Genomic DNA, 10,872 nt, shown 5'->3' with positions numbered 1-10,872 from the left:
TGAGCCATCTCTGGCAACATGTGCCAGTCTCACTGTCAATGTGGACATCCCTGGAAAGCATCCTGCCGAGGAAAGGGAACTTATCCACGGGATTCAAAAGTTCTCCCTTTGCTGTAATCAGCAGTTCCATGTATGGTGCTGGCTGGTGGAGAACTTGCATTTTCTTGGTGTTAATTGTTAGGCCAAAGTTAGCACGAGCAGCAGTATTGCATGTGTGTATACGTGTATATATATGTATATATACATATAAAATTACAATATTATATAACAATTCAAACTTTGATCTTGAAGCTGTCCTGCTTTCTTGTTTCTCCTGTACTTTTAAAAACAATCTCTCTCTCTCTCTCTTTTTTTTTTTTTGCTTTTTTTCCCGGCATCATTATTGCTACCCACCCATTCTCTGATCATTGCACTCAATTCTTGAGTTTGTTGGTTTTCTTTACAATGCTGTAGTTATACATACATGGTCCACCTGGTTCTGCTGACATCGCACTGCATCAGTTCATTCAAATCTCTCCAGATTTCTCTGAATCTAACCCTTCTTCACTTGTTAAAATACAACAATCCTACCAGTACATTCATATCCTGTAATTCGCTAAGCCACTCCCTTCTTGATGTGGATCCAAAGCCCCATCTGGAAATCCCATAGCTTCCTGTTCTTCACTAGGACAAAAATTGCTGCTGTTTGACCTTTCAGAGGTATTTGGCTAAGAGTGTCGAAGAACACACTTAGCCCCAAGCCTTTTATCTTGGAGTCTGTTAAAACCTCAGTTTTACTTGTGGTGAAGAGTAGGTCAGTCTGGCTAGAATATAGTCTGTAAGGGGGAGGAAATGTGAAATGGCTTTAGAAAGTTCCGTTGGAGCCAGATAGCCAGATGCCCAAGAGAGGAGTTTTTATTTAATCTTAGAAGCGCTGGGGGAAAGATTTGGGCAGAACTGTGCTTGGGAATATCCAGTGGCAGAAGTGTGGGTTAAGAAGGTGAGCTGAGGAAGGGAAGCAGAACCAGGATTAGAATCCAGGGTCTCTGTATGTAGATTCACTGCTTTTCTTTATTCTATTTTCCTTTTAGGTCAGCTTTGTTTAATATTCTACAAGATGTCTGGGAAGAACCTGCAATGAGATGGAAGGCTGGTGAGCAGCAAACAGTTCTCCACGTGAGAGTTTCCTGGAGGGTTGTAGAATGGAAGAGGTCTGTTCCCTGATTTGGATCATGCATAGACATTCTGAAATTGATTCTGTTTTGCTAATCACATGATGAAGAAATAGTTTTAATGGATAGTGTGTTCAGAATCAGAGTTCATTTACAAGGTACTACTTGGCCAAATTGAATCATTCCAACCTAGCTGCTGTTCTTTTTTTTTTTTTTAATTGTTTTTTTATTTATTTCATTAAATGTTTTTCCAATTAATTTTTTAAATTTAAGCATTTCTTTTTTTATTAAAACTTTTTAATTTTCAAAACAAGCATGATAATTATTCTTTTTTTTCTTTTTTTTAATATTTTATTTTCTTTTATTTAATAATAACTTTATATTGACAGAATCCATGCCAGGGTAATTTTTTAACAACATTATCCCTTGCACTCACTTCTGTTCCGATTTTTCCCCTCCCTCCCTCCCCTCCCTCCCCCAGATGGCAAGCAGTCCTATATATGTTAGATATGTTGCAGTATATCCTAGATACAATATATGTTTGCAGAACTGAACAGTTCTCTTGTTACACAGGGAGAATTGGATTCAGAAGGTAAAAATAACCCGGGAAGAAAAACAAAAATGCAGATAGTTCACATTCATTTCCCAGTGTTCTTTCTTTGGGTGTAGCTGCTTCTGTCCATCATTTATCAATTGAAACTCATTTAGGTCTCTTTGTCAAAGAAATCCACTTCCATCAAAATATGTCCTCATACAATATCGTTGTCGAAGTGTATAATGATCTCCTGGTTCTGCTCATTTCGCTCAGCATCAGTTCATGTAAGTCTCTCCAAGCCTCTCTGTATTCATCCTGCTGGTCATTCCTTACAGAACAATAATATTTCGTAACATTCATATACCACAATTTACCCAGCCATTCTCCAATGGATGGGCATCCATTCAATTTCCAGTTTCTGGCCATTACAAACAGGGCTGCTACAAACATTTTGGCACATACAGGTCCCTTTCCTTTTTTTAGTATTTCTTTGGGATATAAGCCCACTACTAGCACTGCTGGATCAAAGGGTATGCACAGTTTGATAACTTTTTGGGCATAATAAGCATGGATAATTTTTCAACATTAATCCTTGCAAAACCTTGTGTTTCAATTTTCCTCCCCTTCTTCCCACTCTCTCTCCTAGATGACAAGTAATCCAATATGTTAAACATATATGTTAAATTCAATATGTGCATATATATTTATATGATTACCTTGCTGCAAAAGAAAAATCAAAAAGGAAAAAAAATGAGAAAGAAAATGCAAGCAAACAACAGAGTAAAAATGCTATATGGTGATCCACACTCAGTTCCCACAGTCCTCTCTCTAGGTGTATATGGCTGTCTTCATCACAAGATCATTGGAACTGGCCTGAATCATCTCATTGTTGGAAAGAGCCACATTTGTAGGAATTGATCATTGTATAATCTTGCTGTTGCCATGTACAGTGATCTCCTGGTTCTGCTATTTCACTCAGCAACAGTTCATGTAAGTCTCTCCAGGCCTCTTTGAAATCATCCTGCTGCTCATTTCTTGTAGAGGGCTGAAACTCTTGAGTTGATGCACTGAGATCAGTTTGAGCACTTGAGGCTGACTACCGATTGGACAATACTCTATGGGCATGTGCTTGGGGAATGGTCCTCCCCACTATCCTCTGCTGGCTCGATAATTGGTGTATACAGAGAATTGTAGGGGGTGGAGTAAGACTAGCCAGGGTCACTTTGGCAGTAGAAGAGGGAGGAGGAAGGTTATGGAGATTCTGCTTCCATCCAATTCAGTCCTATGTCTAAAGGCGAAGAATAAAGACTTAGGACTTTTTGCTTATCCTGACTCTGGCTGATTCTAAGGTATCCAGAGTGCTAACATGGTCATCACAATTTTTTGTAGAACAATAATATTCCATACCATTCATGTGCCATAATTTATTCAGCCATTCTCCAGCTGATGGGCATCCACTCAGTTTCCAGTTCCTTGCCACTACAAAAAGGACTGCCACAAACATGTTAAACATTTATTTCTTAAAAATTTTGAGTTCCTAATTCTCTTCTGACTTCTCATTCCTTGCTAGAGCAAGCAATGTGATGTCAGTTATATGAGTGAGAACATGCAAAACGTAATTCCATATTACTGACTGCTGTTCTGGGAGGGAGCTGAGGCTGCTGGAGAAAAGACCTCAGACCCTCCCATCAGAGGCCAACTTGTGGTCCTTGAATCTAGACCTCTTTTGGACTTTGATTTGTTTTTTTTTTTTTTTTTTCTGTAGTGGAGGCCCCAATGATTTTGTGAACTTTAGGAGAATAACCCACCAGAAGCCCAGAAGCTGGAGTCTGTGTTGGGATTTGTGGAAAGCCAGGTGGTAAGGATCTTGTAAAGTGATCTTGACCTGAGACTCTGCCCCAATTGGAAGTGAATTTGGCAAGACAATCCATGTTTAGTACAAATTGAGTTAAGCTTAAACTCAGAATGCTTTTATTTCTATTGTTCTTTTAAAATCATAAGGATGCTTTCCTCAGATGACCTATATGGACCAAAAATATTCATAGCAGCTCTCTTCTCAGGGCAAAAAAATTGGAAATTGAGGAAATGCCCATCAATTGGGAAATGGCTCAATAAACCGTGGTGTGTGTTTATGATGGAATTTTATTGTTCCATGGGAAATGATGAGCAGGATGCCCTCATGAAAAAACCAACCAACCCTGGAAAGTCCTCCATGAGCTCAAGCAAAGTGAAACGTAGTGTATACAAAGTAATATCAATGTTCTGGGCTGACCAGCTGTAAATGACTTTTCTATTCTCAGCTGTACTATGATCCATAGGACTTAGGATGAAAAATCTTATCCACGCTCAGAGAAGGAACTGATTATGTCTGAATATAAATTTAAGCATTCTCTTTCTCTCTTTTTTAACTTAATTCTTCTTGAGGATTTTTATTTTCATTAGGTTGGGCGATCTATGTTTTGTTATTCATAAAATGACTTTTATGGAAATGTTTTGCATGACTTTGACAAGTGGTTTCTTAATTGTGGGTGGGGATAAGAGAACTGGAACTCAAACATTTAAAAAATATAAATAACAAATGTAAATAATTGGGAATATATATATATATATATATAAATGTAAATAATTGGGAATATATATATATATATATGAAAGAATATTTCCTCACAACAGTCCTGAATGTGGATAGTTCAAATATTCATAGAACCAGAGATTTAATTATCACAACTCACATTTATTTGTCACTTGAAGGTTTGCTAAGCACTTTATAAACATTATCTCATTTGATTCTTACAAATATCCTTTATTTGACCCCATTTTATAGAGAAAGAAACTGAGGTAGACAGAAGTTAAACTGAGTTACTATTCATTTTCTGAGGGCACATTTGCTCTCAGAGCTTCCTGACTCCAAATTCCCATTCAACCCACTGGGTCACTTAGTTGCCTCTAGATTTAGGGCTAGAAGGAACCTGAGAGGTTCCCCCTCCAATACAACATGTGGGGTTTTTCAGTGAGGAACCACGTTGGGGGAGATTGCTGCTTCAACTCAGCTTGGACTCCTCTGCCTTTTGTGAGGGGAGCCAGCTCCCGACTGATAGCACTCCCCACAGCTCCCCGAATCTTGCTCTTGGTACCTTTGTTTCTCTGTCAGCCCAGGGCTTCTCTTCAGCCACTGCTATCATGTGGGCTCATCACTTTTCATCTAGATCGTTTGTAATCTCACCCAAATGATTTCTTGCCTCAGCTCCCCACTCCTGTCCCTCCTTTACACTTGTGGTGGGAGGGCTTTGGCCAGAATTATGTCCTGCTCTTCCCTCCCTCCCCATACATCATGTGAGCCAGTTAGCAAAGTGAGAAGGTAACTGGAATAGTAAAATAGAGTGAGGGGAAGAAGGGACAGGAAAAAACGAGGCTGTAAAATGTAAAGTACAGGAAAAAAACGAGGTTGTAAAGTGTGAAGTACAGGAAAAAAACAAGGTTGTAAAGTGTGAAATACAGGAAAAAAAACAAGGTTGTAAAGTGTGAAATACAAGAAAAAAACAAGGCTGTAAAATGTGAAATAAGCAACTTTCATCTCCTGGTCCTGTTGTGACTGTTGCCTGAGCAACAACATACAGCCAGACAGATGCAGCTTTTGGGGACAAGAGCAGCTGCAGGGTCTATAAATGTGAGCTGGCTCCTGGGTCCAGGTGAGTGAGACTTTGCCACTTTGTGCTGAGGGCTCAGACAGGAAGATGAATTGCCCTGACCATCTCCACTGTTACTGCTGCTTGAGTAGTATAGAGTAGGCGCTTAATACTTATTTATAGATTGATTCCCTTTGCAGATTAGCCTGGAATAGAGGGCGGAGAATAGAGTAGTTCGCCTAAATGTAAAGACCTTTTGGGCATGAAATAAGAGAAGACAGATGGCACAATGGATGGGACTGGTAAGCCTGGAGTCAGGAGGACCTGAATTAAAATCTGTCCTCAGACACTTCCCAGCTGCATGATGCTGACAAATCATTTTTCTGTTTGCCTCAATTTCCTCATTCCTCTCTCTTTTCCATCTCTATCTCTTCGTCTCTGTTTCTGTCTCTGTCTCCCTCTCTATTACTGTCTCTGTCTCTGTCTCTCTCTGTCTCTCCTCTCCCCAGTTCTGTAAGCCTCACTGAGGACAGGCACTAATTCACATACTGCTTGCCGCACAGTAATTTCTGAACAAATTGCTGATTGATTGATTCCATTTCCTCCCTCATTCTTAATGACCTGAAGCCAAGACAGGCAGAAGGATACACACAAAGTAAAACAAGGAGCCACAGCAGAGATGTCGAAATAAGTAATCCAGGAGCCATTTCAGGGGCAAGATGGAGGCAGGAGCAGTAATGGGGAGGAGGAGAGACAGCTGGTTTACCGTTTGGCTAATTGTGCTGACCACATCCTTGTTAAGGTTAGGTGGATCTGGCTATTTATGGAGATAAAAACATGGCCTTCCTTTTTGGGAAGGGTTTGTCTGCACTGTTTGGACTTGAAAGAAAGCTTCCCTCTGTGGAATCAGCAGGAGAGGCTTTGTGGGTTAAACAGATTATAGTGGTAATTAGGGACAAGACTCTCATAAATATTGTAGCTTGGTTAAGAATGATGTGACAGGCTTGCAGTCAACTGCACCTTGGTTGTACGTTTACACGCATCCTGCTACTTTGGCCACATCCTGAATATTTCAGCCTATTCCTCCTAATCAATTTTAGTAAAAATTCTCTGTGTGTGTGTGTGTATTTATAGTACAAGTCTGAGAACTCCAAATATATATAGCCAAGTCTTGAGAACTCCAAACACAGCAATATGGGAATTGTGAGGACTCCCAGATGGGAGCCTTAGGATCTCTCAGATTGCTCAGCTGGGCCGGCTTTGGAGAGGACCACGTTTTTTTTTTTTCAGCATCCTTTTTTTTTTGTTTTTTGTTTAATAAAAGCTTTTTATTTTCAGCATTCACCCTTAGAAAATCTTATGTTCTAATTTTTTTCCCCTTTCTCCCACCCCTCCCCTAAGACAGTAAGTAATGCAATATATGTTAAACACGTGCGATTCTTCTGTCTATATTTCCACAATTACCGTACTGCACAAGAAAAATCAGATCAAATAGGAAAAAAATGAGAAAGAAAACAAAAAGTAAGCAATCAGCAACAGAAAGCGTGAAAGTGCTATGTGGTGAAGTCCCCACAGTCTCTCTCTGGGTGCTCCCTCCATCACAGGACCACTGGGACGGGCCTGGATCCCCTCATTGTTGGCGAGAGCCATGGGAGGACCACATTTTTGACTTAGTGAGGAAACCGGCAGAGCAAGTGGCCGGGGCTCTCTACTGTAGGCACTCGCCTCCCCTGGCAGATTAGCTGCTAATTACATAAAAGGATGTTGTCTGGCAGATCTGTAGTGATTCGGGGCTGGGGCGTCCCGGCTTCTCTCACCGATTCTCAGAGCTGGGTGCCACACTGGGGGGCGGAGAGGGAATTGCTAGATAACCCAGCAGCTGCGGTTTCCTTGTGGTTTTTAAGCCTGTCTGGCCTCTTGCATCGTCAGAACAGGTGGAGGCTTAATGGTATGACTCAAAGGACACGGAAGGTCCCCTTGCCCAAAGGGGGGTGTGTGTGTTTGTGTGTGCAGTGTTACTGTAGCTACTGGTAATTCTTATGTTACCCTTCTGATTGGTGACTTTGGATTCAGAGGCCCTGAAGGTGGTGGGGCAAAAGTGATGGATCCCTGCGTCCTTCCCCCGAATCTAAATCAGCATCAGTGTTTTAAGATCATCGTGGACCTTTCTACCAGTGGAGTAGATCATAAATCATTCATGCCTTCATACCTGTGATCCATTTCTTCCCATCAAATTCCCATAAGGAAATGTCCAACACTCTTTTAAAAATAAATAGATCTTTTAAAATTCCTTGGGTACCAGTGTAGTATCTAGATGCCCTCATTCTCCATACTTGACCCACTCATTTCCTTTTATGATAATCTATTTATTCCTCTTATGAGGAAATCATTGTTAGCATCCAGATTGCATCCAAGTGGCAGATAAGTTTAATGTTGGTTTAAAGCAATGGTATCAAATAATAAACAACAGATCTTTATATAAAGATCTTTCTGGGATCTTGACTTAATTTTAAAATGTAATATCTATGTTGTATTTTTGTTTGTTTTGTTAAACATTTCCCAAGTGCATTTTAATTTAGTTCTAGCTTGCTTCACTGAGTGTTGTGGGCCTTATAGAGCTACCTTTGGTTTACAGCACAAACTCAGTTACAAAGCATTATAGTGGATTGGAGTGCAAGATTGGAAAGCTTTTCTCCTTAAAAACTATAAAACAATGGAGGTGAAGGTGAGTGGAGAGAAAGCTTGGAGCTATGAATAAACTGGATACCTCCAAAATCTTTTCTTTTCAAAAAAGCATAAACTATACAAACCTTCACATATGTAAATCAGAATTAAAAAGAGGTATATGATATTACAAACTTCCATAATTTAGAGCTTGTTTAGGAAAAAAAAAAGTTTATATTAACTTCAGCAAGGTATTTTAGTATTTTTTCCACATAATAGGATTGAAATTTTTAAAATTATATGTAAGGCTAGTTTTCAACATTTACTTTTAGAAGATTTTAATTTTCATTTTTTTCTCCCTCCCTCCTTTCTTTCCCCTCTCTCCCAGACAGCAAATAATCTGATAAAGACTATACTTCATATTTATCATACTAAATATATTTCCATATTAGTCATGTTGTAAAAGAAGATTAAAACAAAAGGCAAAAACCATGAGAACAAACGAAAGAAAAGTGAAAATAGTCACTTTCAATGTGCATTTAGACTTCACAGTTCTTTCTCTGGATGTTGATGGTATTTTCCCACACGGGTCTTTTGCAGTTGTCTTAGATTATTGTATTGCTGAGAAGAGCCAAGTCTATCATAGCTAATCATTACACAGTGTTGCTGTTATTCTGTACAATGTTCTCCTGGTTCTGCTTACTTTATTCAGCATCACTTCATGTAAGGCTTTCCAGGTTTTCCTGAAATCTGCTTGCTCAACATTATATTTATATATTATATAGTAAGATTATAGAATAATAGTATTCCATCACTGTCAGTGTTATTTGCCTGTGAAATCTAGACAGTCTATCCACACCATGCCAGGAAACTGAATCGCATCCATTTGAATTCTCTTGGAAGATCCTGAAGATCACCTGGCAGAGAAGGTACTAGATATTGAGGTCCTTTCTGGAACTAAGCTGCCAAGTGTTCCAACTCTACTGCAGAGAGCACAGCTCCGTTAGACTGGCCATGTTGTTCAAATGCCAAATGTATGTTTGCAAAAAAAATATATATTTTATGGAGAACTCACACAAGGTAAGCCCTCATAAGGTAATCAGAAAAAGCAATACGGGGATCTTCTCAAGGTAACTCTTAAGAACTTTAGAATCAATTATATGACACGGGAGACACTAGCAGAGGACCACTCAGCCTGGTGTGCCCTCATCAGAGAAGGTGCTAGGCTCTATGAGCAAAGAAGAATTAAATCATAAGAAAGGCGAGATGGGCAGAGTGAGAGAAACTAGCCCGGATGTAAATATGGATTATTTGTGGCAGAGCCCTCTGAGCTCGTAATGGTCTGATCAGCCACAGGCAGACACACTAACAAATGACCCGATGTCGTTTTGTTCCTCTTCATGAACGAACGATAACAATCACCATCATATACCACAGCTTGTTCTGCCGTTCCCCAACTGATGAGCATCGCCTCGATTTCCAATTCTTTGCTATCACAAAGAGAGCTCGTCTCCCTTCTCAGTTATTTTCTGTGAATTTTTGCTTTAGATTTTGTTTCTATTTTTATTTATATAGTCGAAGTTGTGTTGATTTCAATTCCCCTTTCTTCACTTTGCATCCATTCCTATAAATCTCCTTTGTGTTTTAATCATATTTATGTGTGCCAATTTCAATTCCCCTTTCTTCACATTGCATCCATTCCTATAAATCTTTATATTTATTAATGATATTTACAATTTGTCATGTTATTTTAATATTCTATTAATTTGTCAGCCATTTTCCCTATAGACTAAGAAGGTTTTTTTTTAATGAATAATGGTCCCAGGAATATTTTTGTCTTATTTTCCTGTCAATAACCTCTGATGATACATACAGAAATATACAGAAAATGTAAGCAAGTCCAGGTGACAGACAATGAATGTAACAGGGGCACAACCCCATGAAAATAGTGTCAATGATGCTGAAGCTAAGAATGAGCTGAGGCTGATGAGGGGAAAGTCTCTATTAGGAAAAGAGGGTCAGAAAAGGAAGTTTTCTTCTTGAAGCAGATGGGACAAAGAGCTCCCCAAGGGATAAAGCAAGGAACTGGAAACTGAGTGGATGCCCAACAGTTGAAGAATGGCTGAATAAGTGATGGCATGTAATGGAATATTATTGTTCCATAAGAAAAGACCAGCAGGAGGATTTCAGAGGTCTGGAGAGACTTACATGAACTGATGCTGAGGGAAGTGAGCAGGAGATCACTGTACATGGCAGTGGTAACTAACTGTGATGGATGTGGCTCTTTTCAACAATGAGATGATCCAGTTCCAATAGACTTGTGATGGAAAGAGCCATCTGCACCCAGATAGAAAACTACAAGGACTGAATGTGCATCACAACATAGTATTTTCACCTTTGTTGTTGTTGTTTGCTTCCTTATTTTTTCTTTCTTCCCCCCCGCTTTTTGACCTAATTTTTTGTGCATCATGATAAATGTGGAAAATGTTTAGAAGAATTGTACATGTTTAACCTATGTTAGATTACTTGCCATCTAGGAGAAGAGGGAAGAGATAGAGGGAGAAAAATTTGGAGCACAGGATTTTGCAAGAATGGATGTTAAAAACTATCTTTGCATGTATTTAGAACAATAAAAAATGATTGTGAAAAAACAAGTACATAAAGATAAAAAAGAGCTGCTCAGTTTTAATTTGCTTCCTTTTTTCTTTGGCAAGAAATTGTCTAGAGAGAGCAGAACAAAAATTTTGATAGGGATGTGATACCCAAGCTGAGTGAGAGGAGAGAAAGAAAACCTTCAGCTGTGGTGATGAGGCAAGTCTTTAGCCCATCTTGCCTGAGATACTGCCACTGAAAGGTCTTGGGTGATCAGAGAGAAAAATACAAATGAAATAAAAAG

The sequence above is a fragment of the Antechinus flavipes genome, chromosome 6 (assembly GCF_016432865.1).
Source record: "Antechinus flavipes isolate AdamAnt ecotype Samford, QLD, Australia chromosome 6, AdamAnt_v2, whole genome shotgun sequence".
In the NCBI taxonomy this organism is placed as follows: domain Eukaryota; kingdom Metazoa; phylum Chordata; class Mammalia; order Dasyuromorphia; family Dasyuridae; genus Antechinus; species Antechinus flavipes.
Note: the sequence above shows the minus strand (reverse complement) of the source record.